A 19,468-nucleotide genomic window follows, 5' to 3' on the forward strand; every position below is an offset into this window, starting at 1 on the left:
ATTACCTTCCATGTTATATTCTACCCGTGTACCAAATTTCATAACAATCTGTCCAGTAGATTTTGTGTGAAAGAGTAACAAACATACATACACACATCCTCACAAACCTTTGCATTTTGCATAATATTAGTAGGATAGTTTCAATTTTATACATTAATAGCCTGTTTTACTTATTTCTTTGCCAACGAAGTGTGAGAATTGGATATTAAATATCAAACAGATGACGTAAAATTGTGTTTCTCAAGTATTGGGATAACTGGCCAATCATGTCAGACAAATTTATCAGCTAGATAAACTAGCTGATCAGATTCTTCTTCTTCTTCATAGTCGTATTCCTCATGTCTGAGGGTCGTGGTCATTACGTGGAATGAAACACACACAACAACTTTCTTGGCATTATTAATGAAGTGGTTTGCCATTGCCTTCTCCTTTTCACACACAAGTTAATAATCAACCAGTGTGCAGGTTTCCTCACGATGTTTTCCTTCACCGGAAGCAAGTGGTGGACGACGAAAACTACTATACATGAGTAAGATTGGTATACAAACTCATGTGGCACGAGTAGGATTGGGACCTTTCGATCCGCAGGCGGGCGTCTTAATCATTACACCACCACCGCTTCAGATTCAGATTACAATTTGTTATTTTTAGATCTCATGTTTCAAAGCAAAAAAATACGTCAAAATTAAAAAGCCGACAGATGTAATATCATTTGTAAGCCGTTTTGATTGAAGAGGTGTTCGCGTGCGAGCGAGACAGTGATAGATGGCAGATCGTCAATTAGTCCCGGAAAGTCGACGGCGATGGTAGGTAGTTGCAAAATTTTAGTTAACGACGGATTTTGAAGGGATTTTAAGTTTTCAAACAAGAAGACAGAAAGTAAATAAAGTTTGTATTCTAAGCCCGCCTGTCTTCAATAGATAAGATTATTAATTTGACGATGCGTCTGTTAGTATAGTATAGAAAAATAACTGCTCACGTGTGTCGGAGCACGCGAGCAGTGGGTGGCGAACTGTGGTGCCGAAGGTTTATAAAATAATGCAGGCGTATGAAAACTATCACTAAGTTTCAGCGTTCACATAACGCGCAACAGACAATAAAATCAATAAAGGTTAGGTAAATCTGAAATTACATACCTACGTCTGCATTATAGGTATGTACTTTCACATTTACATAAGGACATAAATTCAATCTTAATAAGAAAAATATAATTTTCTTGTCTGTTGCGCGTTATGTGAAACCTGTAAATTAGTGATAGTTTTATATATTAAGTTAATTTGCAACTTTTATGAGTTTTTATAACTAACTTTGGAAATTTTTTATTTTTTGTTTGAAAATAATCGAACAAGCAAATAAACTTACTTTCGCATTTATAATATCTCTCTCAAAAAGCGTTTTGCCGGTTTCTTCCCAGCCATTGAGCTACTGAGCCCAGAGTCCGCTTTCCTGCTTTATCGTCTCCAATTCGCATGGTTGCCAGTATCTCTAGTGGCACGAACCATTTTAATTTTAGAACCATTAACTTCTTATAGATCACCTAAATCATCCCACATGGGAAGGACTTCGGTGAGAAACCAGGTTGATGGCCCGTAGTGCTGTATGGTGTGATACATACTAAACTATCTAGTTATGCGATGGCCAAGTCGATCTATTTATTTAAAACCTAAAAGATTTTTAATATTGATATGATAATAACTTACGTAATAACTTAAGACAGGTCCCTTAATTAGGGACTAAATAAATTAATCGACTTGGTATTACATGGATTCACAACTTTTTACGGTAGAAAAACTGAGCTGCAAGACTTGGGCTTTTTACAGCATGTTTTTGATGGCTTTCAATATTTCACAGACAAGGAGTTAAATAGCAAAACTTCGCACCTAGGTCTGGAGCAGCCGGAACCGCGCGACATGGAATGTATCGTCGCGGGAATAGTGATGGGAATTAATGTCATATCGATAGTAATAATAAAAAAAATAAGTTATGGAAATTTCACGCTGGGTAATTGCTAAGCTACAGACATGTTTTGGCAGTATTTGAGGCTTTATAAAGTGAACTGACTATTAACGCTGCCTGATATAGGCGCGTCAGCCGCCCGTCACAATATCATTCAATAAATACCTAAATAAAAAACCCCTATTCAACTTTGATGTTATATTTAACCTGCGCAGAAATATGCAAAGCATTGTGAACACAATATATGATAATCAATATACCTAAAAACTTTTTCTCAATAAACGCAAAATGTGCAAACTCAATTTTAAAGAAATTACACTAATTAGAGCATTTAAACCACAATTACAGTTTTATTGTAAAAGTTTTGTAATAAAATTACTACGGTCCAAAAGAATTACATGTTTTGCGAAGTCGGATGCTAATCTTTGGGCCATAAATATTATATTTGCATAAGGAGGCTATCACAAACGTAAGTACCGAAACGTGCCGCATTTACACAGAATCATTATATTGTATCAATTATCTGAACTTGAAGGTTTTGTCCTTAAAGCAGAAAATTCTTTAGCAAAATGAAATCATGAGAACACTGCCACTTTTACGCAATATAGTACTTAATCGCAGAATGTTATGTTCCACAATGATTTTTGTTAATATGTCGCTGTACGAAAAATAAAGTTTTGCACATTAGTAGGCTCTAATTCATGTAATTTTTCACTTACTGTGTTATTCTACGACAAAGCTTACTAGCCTTAATAACAAGATGTTTATAATTGTTATACTTAGTTATGTTCATAAACAATATAAAACAATTATGTTCATAATATAATTACGTTTTTTATTGTTCATAAAAAACTGTCTTCTTTTAATTTACAAAAAATGTTGCGTAATGATTTTAATGCTTAAAACTTCTTATAGATAGTTAATAAGTACAATTCGATTTTGAAATATTGTAACACTTATATGTTTTAACGTCTTATTTTTTATTTTTTTACATTTCGGAACTCTTTCATTCTGTTTGTCTATTATTTTGTTCTTGATAATGTCTTGTCATGGTCTTGTATGTCAAACTGAAAGATTGGTTGATTATATTCTAATGTGTAAAGATTAAAATAAATTTTAATCACCTATTTATCTATTAAGATAGATCTGTAATTATTTATAGGATCCCCAAATATTTTGGGTAAGAGCTACATTTATTCTTTGTTATTAGAAATTGTTATGTTGTTAAAATATAGTTCTATGTGAAAAACCTCATCATAGATAAATATTGTATGTAAGCAAATCACCTATATTTATCCTATCTATTTATAATCCCTTTATTATAAATAGCGTGTAGCTAATTAATAGCATTGCAATTACTTTCCTTCCATAGGGATTTAACACTCCGGTACCGGATTCTCTTCATCCTACGGCCGCACTTTGAAGCTATTCCCTTCCCCTAAGTTTCCTTGATGTCTGGCTGATTTGGAGGATTAAAGGAAGTGGTGTTTTTGTTTAGAGACCTTTTTATCAATCGGGATGTGTTAATATTTTGTTACCCACCTATTTAACGGTATTCTTCCATTTCCTTTTTGTTACATTTTCTAAAATTAAAGTCTGTCATTTTTGTAACGAAGTCATGTATGTTATCTTTTTCTTACTAGTAAATGCTACAATATATATGACTTTCCTGTGTCATTGATTAAAATTACGTGAAATATATACATATGCAGCCAAATGTCAATTGGTATAAATTAATTTAAAATAATATATGAGTCATTGAGTTAGGTCATGACATTACAATGATGACTGAGCACTGTTTGTACAAATGGTTGATGTTTTGTTCAGATGGTATATAAGGCTGAAAATATGCGAATTGCATGTAAATAATAAATTAAATTAAGCTCAAACACAGGAATTATGAAGGCTATTATCGGTAAGTTTTTCCTTTATTATAATTAAAAAGCGGCTCTTATCAGTGAATTTCCTTGTAGTGATTCCTTTCTTGATACGATACGATGCTCGTGTATTCTTTTATCTGCCTCATATAGTCTTGTTAATTCTGAAACCTTTTCTTCTTTTTGCCTTCCCTGCAATGGGGTTTCTTAAACTTTTTAACTCTTCAAAACGTATGAAGCTGAAATTTTCTCTCGTCTACTTCCGAATGCTTATATTTTTTTATGTATGTACTTTCTCTTATTCTTCTATTTGAATTTTTGTAAAAATTTTATTTTCTTCTAGTTGCATACATAGTGGCAGCTGCGTTCATCATAATGGCAGCTTCCCCGTATATAACATTGAAGGAATCGCCGTTATCGCTACCTGGCGTCCCATATCCAGAGATTTATTAAGAAATAAAACCGAACTTCATCTTAAATCACCGTTTTATTTGTTGTCTCCAACCTATAATCAAGCCCCGTACACCAACGCTCCTCCTCCGCTGTGTTGACGTTCGACGATGGATTAAAGATAAAACAACGCATAAATACTCTACGTCGACGCAAAGGAACACGATGGAGCAATGGGGCGGGGTCCTCTTTCTATATTTTTTTCTCATAAAGGACAATTTCGAAACTCTCGTATCTAACTAGTTAAAACATTACCAGAAATAATGGCCTAATACAAAGAACGTTAATAAAAATTTACTATTGCTATACAGTATATACATTTTTTCATAGATAAAGTCAAATTTACAATTTCAATCGTTCAGTTATAATTTTGTAATTTTTTGTCTCTTCGACTATTTAATTGCTCATTGCGGTGCGGTGTAAAGACATCCAAGTCAATAAATCACAATTCGCCGCGAGCGTTCGCCCGGATAATCTTAATCGCGAGCGTGCGGTGTGAATTAGGATTAGTACTTATAGTCTTAAGACTTGTTTCTTTTTAACCGACTTATGAAAAAAGGGATATTAATCATTCGAAGTTATTTTTATTTATGTTTTTAGCAGCAAATCCGACAAGGCGTCCTAGACAAGCGAAAGACGCGTCAAACTTGTAGTAACTAGGTAGGTATATATAATACCTAATGATTAGCTGGGAGATAATGCTTATAGCATTTGTTTATAAGTATGTTTTTACTTGGAACAATAAAGTTTTATAAATAAATAAATACATATATACCATAAATGTTCGGATTAAAAACAAAATTAGAAACGGAATTATATCGGAACAATTGGTAAATCATTGCGGAGACTAATTTCACAAGATATGATATGATATGATATGATATGATATGATAGTAACCCTAAGTCGAGTCAGATGCCTTTATGCGACTTTAATAAAATGTGTCACCAGTATTAACACTCGATAAGAAAAATAAGAGTAATCTAGAAAAAATATTCATAGAAATAGAAATAATGTAAGCTAAATCAAAAGTTTCAACTGAGGAAATCTATACTATTATTATAAAGAGGTAAGCGTTTGTGAGTTTGTACGTTTGAGGAGGGTAATCTCCGAAACAATCGAATCGATTTCAAAAATTCTTTCACCATTAGATAGGTACATTATCCAAGAGTGCTATAGGCTATATTTTTTCTCAAAATTCCCACCGGGCAACATCTAGTTATATATAAATATAGGCAGATCTAAAAGCCAATACAGTGATTACCAGTTCCCAATCACATTAGTAAAACTTACTTATCGAAGATTTGTATTCTTAAGACTGAAAGAGAAGGATAATAAATCAGAAAGAAGGATATAAAACTGATTAGTGTTCGAAGGGTGATGAGTTCGCATTCTTTGAGACGAAGTAAATTGTGTAGAAAATACAGCTTAATTTATCGTAGTCAGTAGCATCTGGTAATGATTCGTGATTGTTTGGTTTCGAGATAATGTATAGCTACTTTTAAAAACAAGTAATTTTTCTAAGAATGCCTAATCTGTTGCGTAGTTTCAAAGATCCAAGGGACGATAGCGGTAAGTATTGTTTTAAGCTAGGATGTAGTGCCGTAGCCAGTAGCGCCGTGCTAACCAGCCCTGCTGTGTAAAAATATTGAAGAATTAAGTTTATTTTTGACGTCATTAGTAGCATAGTCATTCGATTACATTATTTTAAAAATACATCAGCTAAAATATATACTTAAGTATAAATTAAACAGTTTATAGTTTGTGACGCGACATATTGTAATCGATGAAATTGAAATTTAGCCAAAATATATAATAAAAATACAGAATAACGAATGGCCGAATTACAGCGGGTTCTTCTTGATACTTTTGACCTTATGTCTTACAAAACCAAGATTTACTATTGTTTTTTATACTATGAAGCAGGTAAACAAGTATACGGTACTAGCCCACTGAGTGTTCCGTATAATATACATAATAACATATACATAAAAATATATACATAAAAATCTCAATGAAATCATGTCTCTTGGGAGCCATTTAAATATTTATTACAGATGTTGCACGAACTTCGCTCACGCTCTTCGCTCAGATAACAATCTTGGTACCTTTCTATTGGTGTAAGAAATTTTGAAATCGGTTCAGTAGTTTCGGAGATTACCCGCCTCAAACTCAAAACTTTATAATAATAGATATCTGTTATTTTATTAACAGCAGTAACAGAAATATATCCTGCGTGAAAATTTCAACTATCACGGTTCATGAGTTACAGCTTGATACCCTTTGGGTTTAGAATCCCAAAAATGTGACGTTTCTTAACAATTTTTCATAACTCCTGCGAAAACGGAAGATTTTTTCTCGTATAATAACTGTAACAATTATTTTTCGCCTTTGTAATTAGGAAGGTAATGGATTTGGCCCGCTGGCAGTGAGACCTTACCCTGAGTGGCTTCAAGTTGAGCATAAAGACGAACGTGGCTCAACGCCAGACGGTATATTATCCCATTAGAAGACGTTGAATGTCTCGACTGACTGTGAGAAGAGGGCTTGATTTAGAGACAGTATAAAGCGCACTACACACCAAAGCCGCCGACCCGCCGACATATGTCGCCAACTTTTTGTCGACATAGGTTTTTCTTTCGACATAGGCCGCCGGGATGTGTCGGTGGGTCGGCGGCTTTGGTGTTTAGTGCGCTTAAACTTTCTATAAGTTATCTGGATCAGGGCCTGTCATAGAAAGAAACAGGGCCGATCATAAGCATGCCCCTTAGGCGCCTCACCACTGGGCCAATTTACATGAAATTTGGACTAGTTATAGTCAATAAACCGAGGTCAAATATAGGCTATCGCGGGTAGCTGCGGGCAACAGCCATTCATAATTTGTGAACACTATAGTCACTTACTGGCTAAATACATAGTCCCGATACGCTGGTAAATTAGGTGTCAAGTATAATTTATAAAATTGCTGCTTTGGTTCAGACTGAATGACTTGTATTTATAATTATTTTAGTGTATTGATAGTACAGTATTACGTCTTAATGCTTTACGGGGTAGACAGACTCAAGTTGCGAAAGCGAACGGTGAGTAGCAATATGTTTGCTTGACGTTGGAATTAAGATTCTTTATTTCAAATTAGCATTATATACGAATTACATCACTTATAAAAATGCAAGTGTTCCGTCCTGGCTTCGCTCAAGTAAAATACAATAAATTATCCGTCTAAACCACAGAAAAACTAGCCAGGTTTTCACCAACAGACAGTGTGATTTCTGAATCATAAGTAAGCACACATTATACACAGACCTAAGTTAATTAATTAACTTTCTTTTGGCGTATTCTATATGTAACTGTATGTATCTAATAAATGTAGAAGGAGAAAATAAAAGCAGACAAATGGAGGAGGAATTTCGTCCGGCCTAAAAGAGGATTTCAGCTGAAAATGACTGTAAAAACCAGAGCTCCTGCATTGCAGTGCATTTAGCGAGCGCCTGTAAATATACTGTACTGAATGGTCCAGTTTATAAAGGCTTTGGTGTGAATAGTACGCAAAGTATAGAAATCGGTGCTTAATGTATTTTTCAGTTTTGCTAAATGTATTCTTCGTATTAGCACATGCTTCTGCGAATTAGCACTTATCTATAAATTCTCATGGAAGTAATTATACGTAAGTGAAATATTTACAAAGTATTTAGATTTAGACGCGAAAATTAGTTACACGACCACGATATCATAAATTAATACATATTTAATTTACACGCTGCGTGTTTTGTAGTAACAAAAATCGCCTATATTGTGAATACATGTTCTAGCAGCCAGGCTTAAAGCTTACGTTTAAATAAATAATTATTATTTATACATTTTAAATCTGTAAGTTGGTTGAATAATTTAATACCATCTAAATTCACCATCTTAATTTGTGGTTAAAATGTGAAACTGTTTATTATAAGTCCAACTGTAACACACCATATTAAAACAAAAAAAAACTATAGAGAATATGTCCTTATCCACAGACGCAGAGCATAGACCCGAATGACGGAACATAGTGTATAGGAATGTGGATCACGACCCTCAACATTGAGGACACAATGCAAGGAAGTGGAAAGCAAATAAGCGTATCCTAGTAAATAAGCTGGTCGCGCTGTCTTGCCGCGTTTGTCACTCAACTATGTCATCGGATAATCCACAGTGTTACTCAATACACGAGTAGCAGTCGTGAAAGCTGGCAAACAATATCTTTTCAGTCTAATGCACTTGCATTGCACGTAATGCCGGAGCGCTACGGGATAAACCTACCGGTGGACATATTGTTGTGCATTTTAGCACAACTATATATGTGAAAGCTATTCTCGAAGCTGTCTTCTCGGAGATTAGAGATGCTGGATGCTTTTGGGCAATATGCTTTTTTAGGCAGTGACATTTCAAGAGAGAGAGAGTTGTAGTACTTGTTGTAGTAGATAAGATTTGTGGCACCTATCGTACACTGCTACCAATCTTGTATCCTTCTTCTGAATAGTCCCGTTAACTTGGACTATAAATGTGCATTATTGTACACTGTGGAGAAATTCTAAGCTAACTCGACAGTCACGAAGACTTCATGTTATGTTAGCAAAGTGCAGCGTACGGCCATGGCAACGTTGTATTGTATTTAATATTCGCACCAAAGGTTTATTATATGCTAGATGCCGCATGCTATCTGGTCGAACAAAAAGAAAAAATCCCTGTACAATATTTTACAATATGGGTATAAAAAGTAAGAAATTCAATGGCCCAGTAGTAAACGCGTTCGGCCTGTGATAGTGGCTGGCGGTTAAGATACTCTCACAATGATCATTCATTATCTTAGCACGTAACCGTACGTGTGAAGATATTGGCCCCGGTTGTATTTGCAGTGGTTAAAACCCGCTAATCCGCTATGGACGCAGTAATCTTATATAGCTAAATGAGGGCGTCGCTGCTGTTGAATACATTGACTAATAAAATGACATTTCAAAACTAGGTAAAGTCTGAATACTGTTTTCCGACAGTTGCTTCGTCTACGAACATTTCACCGACATAATGTTTCGACATCGGGCGTTTGAACGACAGAACGACAAAACATTTCGTGTTTGAATGATTCGACGATAAAATTTCTCAACTATCACAATTTGCCACCAAGAAGTATTAAATGGCAATGTAAACGTTAAAAATACAATGTAAAACTGTTGAACCACGATTAAATAAACAACACTATATAACAAATATTAAAATTTTGAACATTCGACAGTGATTCAACTACCTCTTTTCAATTATTTGGGAACATGTAGTGTAACTGTCTGTCCGGTGAAGGAAAACATCGTGAGGAAACCTGCACACTGGTTGATTATTAACTTGTGTGCGAAATGGAGAAGGCAATGGCAAACCACTCTATTAATAATGCCAAGAAAGTTGTTGTGTGTGTTTCATTCCACGCAATGACCACGACTCTCAGCCATGAGGAATACGACTTTGAAGAAGAAGTAACTGTCTAGGCTTATATAAATCAATGATTAGTAAAGTACAGAGCTTGCTCTCAGCTCATCTATGCATAACCAGGAGTATGTAACAAACACAACTCCGTCTTAATGCCATTATTTGCATGAAACAACATATGCATAATGTATTAGCCAACTTACTGTTTGTCCTTCTCCTTACATAAACCCGTGCGAGTTAATAGTGACGTAATTTCTCCACTCTTAATACGTATTCGGTGTGCACCGTCCGATTTTTACACGACACTATTTAAAATCTGAAATCACTTCAGATTAATTATGTTGACAGGGAAAACATATTGATGCACGCTTTTAATCTGCCTGAAAATAGACCACAGACATTTTATCAGATCAATTTACAATAAAAGTTGTCCCAAAACTGAAATCTGACTTTCTCGACAGTGTTGTATCCAAGACAAAAGGTTGGCGCGGCGCCAGCACGGCCGCAAGCTTAACTGGTCATCATTATCTTACAGAATTGTCCAAAATCTAGTTGTGAATGCAAATGTCCCTATTGTCTTGATAAATATATTGTTTCACTAACTTGCTTGCGGCATGTGGTTGCGCCCTAGAATACAACTATTCGATTTCATTTGGATGTAATACGAGGCGACTACAGGACACGCAGATTTGATTTTCCGGTTGTATAATCACAGCCGTATTTTTAATTTTAAAATTTATTTTTTCTTTACGCTGTCTGTGCCCGGACTTCACGGCACCACAGCCCCGAATGAAACCAGAAATACGTTCATATGAGAAAAATATTACAAACAATAAAATAGTAAATATATTAGGACCAATCACACAGATTGAGCTAGCCCCAAAGTAAGTTCGAGATTTGTGTTATGGGATACTAACTCAACGATACTATATTTTATAACAAATACATATATAGATAAATAACCAAGACCTGAGCCAATCAGAAAAAGATCATTTCCCATCATGACCCGACCGGGGATCGAACCCGGGACCTCTCGGTTCAGAGACAAGCACTTTACCACTGCGCCACCGAGGTCGTCTATGATAACACGCTACGAAAGGAAAACATAACTCTTTCCTTACAGTCAAATGGCTATATATGAGCCTAAAAAGGATTTTTTACTTCTCATGCTCGTGAAGTATGATTAAAATTAGTTTTTAAGCGCTAGAGAATAAATATCTGCTTCTATGAATTTATTTTTTGTTCAAGTGCGTGAAATTAAATGTCATACAATAACGCCACGCCTAAAATGTTTCGATTTATTATCTCGGTGTAAATCTAGTTCTAACACTATTTCCGACCTTTGAGACGTTTCAGTAAAAATATTTTCTTACAAAATACACTGGCTTTCAAAAAAACCTTTGTATCGTAGCGCGCTCTCGATCACACGATGGCCCTTACGTTTACAAGTGGGACTGTCACTTACCTGGAATGAAAAGAAATGTTTATTTAGAAGATTGCGATGAAATAAGTTTCTTTTTTACAAAAATATCATTTTTGTCACAAGCTTTTATTGACGGAGACAACTTGTTGATTAAAAAAATCATGTGTAAGTAAACTGTTGAGGGAACCCTCGTCGGGAGCCAATCCTGGTTGCACTATCAGATCATGAATGAGAGCATTTTTTTTGCTTGTCCGTCATCTGCCCGGTTGCCGTCCGCCCAATCGTTAGGACACTTTTTATCTATTTTTGTCATCAATTCCCTGTTAATACAAAATCTTTTCACCCAAATATAACTACCTACCAAAAGCGCAACTAAGTAATTTATTAGTATATATAGCTATGAACAGAAGTTAAGATCTTCAAATCATATTTTATTTTATATATATAGTAGTCTTGCCTTTCTGAAAATCTCATTAGTAAAGCTTTAAGATGCATTTTCGGCCACCAATCCCGTGACCAACAATTGCGAACGTTGCTTAACTATCGCAAGCCGTGCGTTCAAACCATTAGGCTATCGAGCTCCTCCGCATTACGTTCAATTATGTTACCTTCTCGTAATTACGGGTCTAAAATGTTTCATGTTTGAAATTCATATATCTTCGTTTAGGCCATAAAATGAACTTGAAATAGAAACCACTCAAGATGAATGATAAGGTCGGATCAAGATTAATTACATTGGATTGTTTAATTCTGTCTAACATTATACAAATACTAACACATAAAAAATTTCATCAAAATGCGACTAGGTACTGAATTAACACAATTGCTCCATTTTAACGTGGCAATTGTTTTTCCACGTCACACACTATGAAATACCTAATACTAGCATTTGCCCGCGACTTCGTACGCGTGAAGCCGAAATTAGAGTATGTAAAAATGAAATGAAATTTCGCAAATTTCTTACATAGCATAAACATTATAAAAAGAATTTCGGAAATTCCTGTTCGAAGTGAATTGAAAAACTAATTCACGCGGGTGAAACAGATAAAAAAGATAGTACGATTAATAAAAAGAAAGATAAGTAACATTTCCATCTGAAAAACGTTTCATTATATCAAGATTAACACGAAAAGCTCAACGCGTCATTCAGAACGACCTTACGAAAGCTAGCATACACTAAGCTTTAAGCTTTTCACGAGGCGTGAATGTGGTATAAATCATCTCTGAAAGAAACCGGATGGACGGGATGTTTCGTATATGACCGGACACAATTTTATACCTATACATATAATATTATGTCGGAGATAATAATATGATGAAAGGAGATGCTGGCTGGATGAAACGATGCCGGCTGGGTGAATTAAGAAAAATAATAATCGGCTGTCACTGTCAAACTGTCATTATCATGGCGCGCGCCCGAGTTGAGTGGAGTTGACCGTTTGTCCGTCTATATAACGTTAATTTTTAATGTGAGTTTTTGTTATTGTAATTAAATGGACCTGGCTATAATTTCTACCAAATAATGACAATGAAACGCCCACCGCACGCTCCTCTCTTCGACCATTTATTTCACCCACATAATCTTGACAATTGGCGCTTAACTATAGTCCGTTTTTCGCGTAACCTTTTCCTGCGCCGTACAAAATTTCTGAATACCTAGATGATTTGATATCATATAGTACGAGATAGGATTAAGGGGCAAAAAGCCTGGGCAGCTGATAGAATAGCAAAAGGAGGGTTAACGTCAGACAGGCGGCCGGTGGACCATAGATTCTTTTTATTTTATCGAACCTAGGACAAGATTGTCGAATGACATAAAGGGATTCGACAGGAAAGGGCACGAGAACACCAAAGACAGGAAGATGTTGCGGCCTTTTGCCCAACAGTGGAACTTAAGAGCTACAATTCTGTTTAATAATAATAAGGGTGAGTTGCACCACCAACTCCGTTGACTTATCCTACGCGCCGCTGGCGTTAAGACAAAATGGTGTACTCTGCGTTTTTCGGCGTACCTAGGTTAAAATTACCGCCAAAGCTGATTGGTGCAACTCAACCTTAGATTGTTATCGTCAGATATTGGTCGTTAAGTTACGTGACATGTTAATAGTGAAATAAAGATACCTGGCCTATCTAAGATTAGATTTATTTAGAGATAGATCACAGTAAAGTATTGTACTTTCCCGGACACGCAACTTAGGGCCCCACTGCTCCGCCGTGCTCCGTTATTTCGACGTCCGTCGACGGATAATCTATGTGGAAAACAATGGAATACTCACTTGCGACGTCGACGCAACGAAGCAATGGGGCCTGGCTCTTACTGGGAAGGTGAGTTGTGATAAATATACGTGACTAGCTATAGCCCGCAGCTCCGCTGGCGTTAGTCTATTCCAAATTTCATCAAAATTAAACTATGTCGTGTATTATCGTTCGCAACCAAGTTGTTACCGTTGCACCTATAAACACATACCAACTGAACAAGCAGAACTAAAATGCAGTTAAATTATTAGTTGAGGTTCCGTAGGTCAATTTATTTAAACTACGTTCGGGTCTGTCACGCAGCGAAGCTCGGGGTCAGCGTAAAAATATTTTATTTATTAATACTAAAATCCATCAATACGAATTGAACCATACAATTTATTATACTATGAAGAGAAAATCCTTGTACTTTTGTTTATAATTGACCGAGCGAGCGAAGCGAACGTGGTCTAACATTATACTTGGGTCCGATTTTGATGAAATTTAAAAGGTATGTAGGATATGCCAATAGATTTTTTAAGATCATGGGGCATCAAAATAGGTTCAGTCGATTTTTGAAATATTCACAATGTGGTAAAAACTTATTGTGTTCGCGAGATCTAAGATCGCGTCGAATAACTATACTAGTAAGAATAACAAACAGAAAAAATATAAATTGAGTATTTCCTAAATACCTTTAAATTTTTGAAGATTCGCCTATTCAAATTCAGGGATATTCAAATAGGATGATATACATCACTTATTGACGTCAAAAAATTACTTAAACTAAGTCTACTGCCGACTTCCAAAACGCAGGTGAAGAAGAAGCGGCGCAATAATCTTCCCCGCAGCCTTTTCAAGGACGTCAATTAACAAATATAGGTCTTATACATATATATTAAAAATTAGGAGGACGAATTTACATTATTATTAAAAATGTCAAAATTTGAATGAATAAATGAAATAAAAAAAGTTGTATTTCCAATAAAATTATTGAAAAAATGCTATGATCGCTTCCTTGGGAATGCCAAGGTTACCTTTTTTCTGCTGTGTTTTAGTGTTTTAGTTTAAGTGTTTTAGTAAAAAGAAATATCTTTATTAATTTCACAAATAAAACAGGAATAATTAGTTTTTTTTTTTGTTTTGGGAATTTTATTGGTGGAATAGTAAATATTATATTTTATACAAATCTTTTCTTATACAATATTCTAATTATGTAGTTATAATGAATAATCATTATTACCCCACATGAGTGGGATAAGGTCAAGAAGAAGAAGTTATCCTACTAATATTATGTGTATGTTTTTGTAATTGTTGTGTATAAGTAAGACCCATTACTAGATATTACACATTACATACATTTTTGACGAGTTTTTACAAAATTGAGAATATTTCCAAAACGACTTTAACCGATTTTGTTGCCTCACGAACTTCAAAATTCTAATGACAGATCCTATATACCTTTTAAATTCCATCAAAATCATTTCCAAATCAAATTTGAAAAGGAATGAAATTCCGTACGTTAGAATTTTGCAACTGTAATGAAGCACTACCTAACTGTACCAAGATATTGATTTTTATATTTCACTGAAAATATGAAAATAACTAAATAATATTATGTTAATACTATAATTAAGTCGATTTTATATTATTTTTCAATTAAATAACACAGAGGTAAAGTACACCGTGGCACAGAGTAGCGCCCTCTCCTTTCTTGGCGCTGGTATATAGCAGATACCAGTGGTATGGTAACATGGTAGATGTTTCCGCAATTTAAATCTCATCGCCAAATTGAACAATAACATTATGATAAAAATAATCTCAAATTTATGAATACGATAATTTCTTCTTCATCTGGGGGCACGGCAGTGACCCCGCAAGTCGAGCAAAAAAAAAAACGTACGGCCGGTGGTACTGCCGTGCGCTTTTCTCGAAGCAAATCAGGTCAATTTCGAACCCCAATAACTTCGTTGTGGATAAAACAGGAAACCTGCATTTTCAGTAACTAAGCAGGTAGTATAAACACGTAAATTTCAAATTTCATGCAATTTGAACCGGTAGTTTAAGGATTGTAACTTGTAAAAGATTCTTGATTTTGTCACTCACTCACTCACTCACTGACTGACTGATCGGTCATCAAAAATCTAAGGCGCTTCTAGCAGACATAGAAGCTTTAAATTTAGAATAGAATTAGTGTTTAGTATCTAAATCAAGGTAAACCTAAAAATTTTGGTATTTCGGTCCAGTTTTCTGCCAACTAACTGCATTAATAACTTGGTCAAGTCGATCTGTTTATTTAAAACCTAAAAGATTTTTTATATTGATATGACAGTGACTTACGTAATAACTTAAGACAAAAGGTCCCTTAAGTAGGGACTACATCAATTAATCGACTTGGTATTACATGGATCTCACAACTTTTTACGGTAGAAAATCTGAGCTGTGAGACTTGGTTTTTTACATCATGTTTTTGATGGCATATCTTTCTTGAATATAAATACAGGCTCTGCTTAGTTTAGGCACCAGTCTCTCAATAATTGACTTTTCATTACCTTTAACTTGTACTTACGTACCTAAAGTACTTATTTGAAATCTAAAATGAAATGAGATCATTACACTGCATTGTTCAACTATAATTCATTCTATTCCGAGACTCTAAGTATAGTTTGAAGGATGTGTTCATTAATTTAATTTTCAGTTTTGGCATTTGTTCTGCTTGCAATCCTTGGGCTTGCCGTCGCCGAAACATGCTCAGATGAGTATGATCCTGTGTGCGGATCCAATGGTAGGACTTATGACAACGCTTGCAAGTAAGTACTTTTATACTGATATATGTTTATTTCAAAATCCGAAACTCCGTTATACTGTCCATAACTGGAATCATTGACGTGGGATTGAAGTCCGCGACGCTAAAATGATACAGGGTGGGACAAGTTTGCCGCATGCAGCCAGAACGTTGGGCAATTTTGGCTGCACAGTGAAACGTGGCAGAAGGAAGCGTTGGAGTGATGATCTGCGAAGTTTTAAGAAGGAATCGTTGGATTTGGCATCGAATAGAGCATGTGCTCCCCCAAGTCCTTCCAGACCGCTCCGCCCTTTGCCCAGAAGTGGGACGGAAAAGGTTAAAAATATATGTTTATTGCACATCTTCATCATCAGGTGCAGTTCAAGAGCCAAAAACTGGGTTGATGTCGTCAAGCTTGTAATATGTGTGCCAGTAATGAACTGAACTAAAAATGCCGAAGACGTGCAAATTAGAGGAAATATAGTAGATAAACAGCCCTTGGATTCCGACGCTCCTATAAGCGGATATATGGAAGCAACCGGGATAACGCTCGGATGAGAGGGGGAGAGAGTACACAAACTTTTACCCCATCGGAATTTGATAAAGAAATGAACTCGTAAAATAATAAATAAAAAGAAAAAAAAACTTTTTTAAGAAATTTTCCAAAAAGAAGAAAATAAAATTTTCCTTTAAAATTTTAACTATCAACTTATAACCTCATTATACACAATTTATATGACCATAAAAGCTTCTCGCGAGGTTTACGTGAGTAAGTATTTTACTGAATTAAATATGTACTAGTTTATTTACACAAGTAAACCTCGCGACAAGCTGACATTATTGGCGGAATTGGAGGCCTGGTGAGACTGAGATTATTGCTTAGCATCAGGCTGCCCGCGTGATTGTTAATGCTAATATCTAAACTTACTTTTTCCAGATTGAGCAATGTGCTCGGCGTTAGTTTAAGCTATGAAGGAGTGTGCGAGGAAGATTAATAATAAAGTCAAAAATAAATAATTATTTTATGATGACATTTTCATTGTGGTCTTATTTTGTGTTTAACTAGCGTTCCGGCCTCGCTTCGCTTAATAAAATTGTTAGATGTCAGGTTTTCATATTACATACCTTCTTTATACATATATTGTGTACACAAGTACACTATGTAACTGTTATGACTATATTTTTACCAGTCGGTATAATGGGCTATTGGATGTTCTACCTACAGCTATACTATACAATATTTACTGACTGTTACATCGAATCTACGGATTATATATTAGCAAAAATAGGAACGAAAATACCCTTACCACGGAAAAACTCATATTTTGACAAAGTAAAACAGGAAATACCCTTACTAATTGAAAAACTTCATTCTAGTCTATCCTAAAATTTTAGGCACTGATGTGGATTCCAAATTACATGTTGTTTTATAAAAAACTTTATCAAGTATAACAAAGGAATTTGAATGTAAATTAAGCACGTAATTGCAGCGCAGCAAAACATTGTTTTTTTTTTTATTGTTTCTAATTACATACGTGTTATATATGTACAGTCAGAGTGCACCATCTTGTATTGCAAAGTCGCATTTGGTACAACGTCAACATGGTTATTTGAAATATTAGTCAACGGTACATATTAATTAATTGTTATTGCTTTTCAGTGAATGCACTCATTCACGACGAATGAATTCACGGTTGTGGCGCTCGAAGCCCGATCTCCACGCTAAAGTAAACCACTTTGCAGTTTAAGTTTTGGAGATTCGGCTCTGGTTTTAAGACCGGCCGCCTACTTAACGCCAACCCCCTTTAGGAATGCTGTTTTTGCCTATCGTCTGCCAAGGCTATATATGTCCTTAGTCGCCTCGCACGACACCTACCGGAGGATATGGTGTGGACCTGTTTTAGGGCTTAATCACAAGTACAATCATCACAATGCTCTTAAATATAATCTATTTTATCAAGAGCATACATATTTTTTACAATTTTCTGACCTTGCCATCTACCCTATTCACGCGTGTACCCATAAATTGCTCTAAAAACGTCCGAAGATGGTATTTATAAAACCTAATGTGCTAATTGGGAAAATAGTACTTAATATTTTACATACATACATATATTGTCTACTATTATACTGCCATGGCTTCGCAAAGCCAGTTATTAATCAAATTAAGTGATCAGAGGTTGGTCAATCACTAGACTAATAATAATGGCGTGCTGGTCGTTACTTAGATAGTTGTCATTTGTGCTAGGGCTGGCAATCATCTTAAATCTTAATAACCAGTTGATCGCGAACTTAGAAATTGTGAAGATTGCAAAAACGACTTAACCGTTTTTGTCGCCCCACGAACTTAAAAATTCTATTGGCATATCCTACATACCTTTTAAATTTCATCAAAATCGGACCAAAACGGTTCGAAAGTTATCGCGTTACAAACATACTGTACATACATACAAAAAATTTATTTTTGCCCCAAGTAGAATGTTAGAACAATAATATAATTTTGGCTGTGAGTCGAAATCGTACAGACTATAAGTCTAATTAACGCCACGCCATGGATAAATCGAGTGTTGCTACTTGTACTTGTACTAAACAGAAAGTAACATTAACACATTCATTGAAGTTGCGCGAGAGCATAACACTGAAGTTCGACATTACCCTCATGATGACAGTTTCTTATATCTACACATACTTGCAACAATATTACACTCTATATGAAGTGTATATAAAACGATTTTTTTAAGGATATCTACGTTTTTTGCCATTGTGTTATCAAATCGAATAGACAATATTGGTTGATAAGTTTCCAATGTTACCAACCAAAAGCACCCAGCGTCTGCAATTAACACATACCATCGCTTATTCTACAAAGTTGAAATGTCCCACGTCGCTTCAATTTCAATGACAATGTATTATGATAAGCGTGACCTCATGGCGCATCCAGGATCGGCTCCCAACGAGGGAACTCCTTAACGGTTAACAACACATACATGGCATTTTTTGAATGGCGTATCTGAATACAATAAAAACTTGTGTTAAAAAATTGGTTTTTGTAAAAAACTTGTCATGTGGGTATAGCTACCAACCCTGAACCCTGTCTTGGATAACTGACAAGAGTAATTGACCAATCAGACTGCAATGGCCCAATTTAGAAAAGGTACGCTCGAAAAGGAAACTGCAATGGTTGCAACTTGCGATGCATTTTGCAGACGGTGGGTTCGTCGCAAATAATAATGAAGAAAATCTACCAAGCAAGCTGTAATTAAAACTGAAGAATTTATTTTGTTAATTTCTTTAAT

The 19,468-nt window shown here is 35.3% G+C and overlaps 1 protein-coding gene and 2 long non-coding RNA genes across 4 annotated transcripts in view; 2 read left to right on the forward strand and 1 right to left on the reverse strand.

The window, feature by feature from the left end:
- The window catches only part of LOC128679593 (uncharacterized protein), a 243,131-nt gene that overhangs the window by 140,791 nt on the left and 82,872 nt on the right, over window positions 1–19,468 (reverse strand). The window lies entirely within an intron of this gene.
- LOC128679596 (uncharacterized) lies at window positions 3,767–4,312 on the forward strand. The gene is made up of 2 exons (XR_008405764.2): window positions 3,767–3,871; window positions 4,177–4,312. It is a non-coding gene; the product is annotated as an uncharacterized LOC128679596 (long non-coding RNA).
- On the forward strand, window positions 16,083–17,209 carry LOC135309949 (uncharacterized). The gene is made up of 2 exons (XR_010370214.1): window positions 16,083–16,197; window positions 17,110–17,209. It is a non-coding gene; the product is annotated as an uncharacterized LOC135309949 (long non-coding RNA).

The sequence above is a fragment of the Plodia interpunctella genome, chromosome 22 (genome assembly GCF_027563975.2).
Source record: "Plodia interpunctella isolate USDA-ARS_2022_Savannah chromosome 22, ilPloInte3.2, whole genome shotgun sequence".
NCBI lineage: Eukaryota > Metazoa > Arthropoda > Insecta > Lepidoptera > Pyralidae > Plodia > Plodia interpunctella.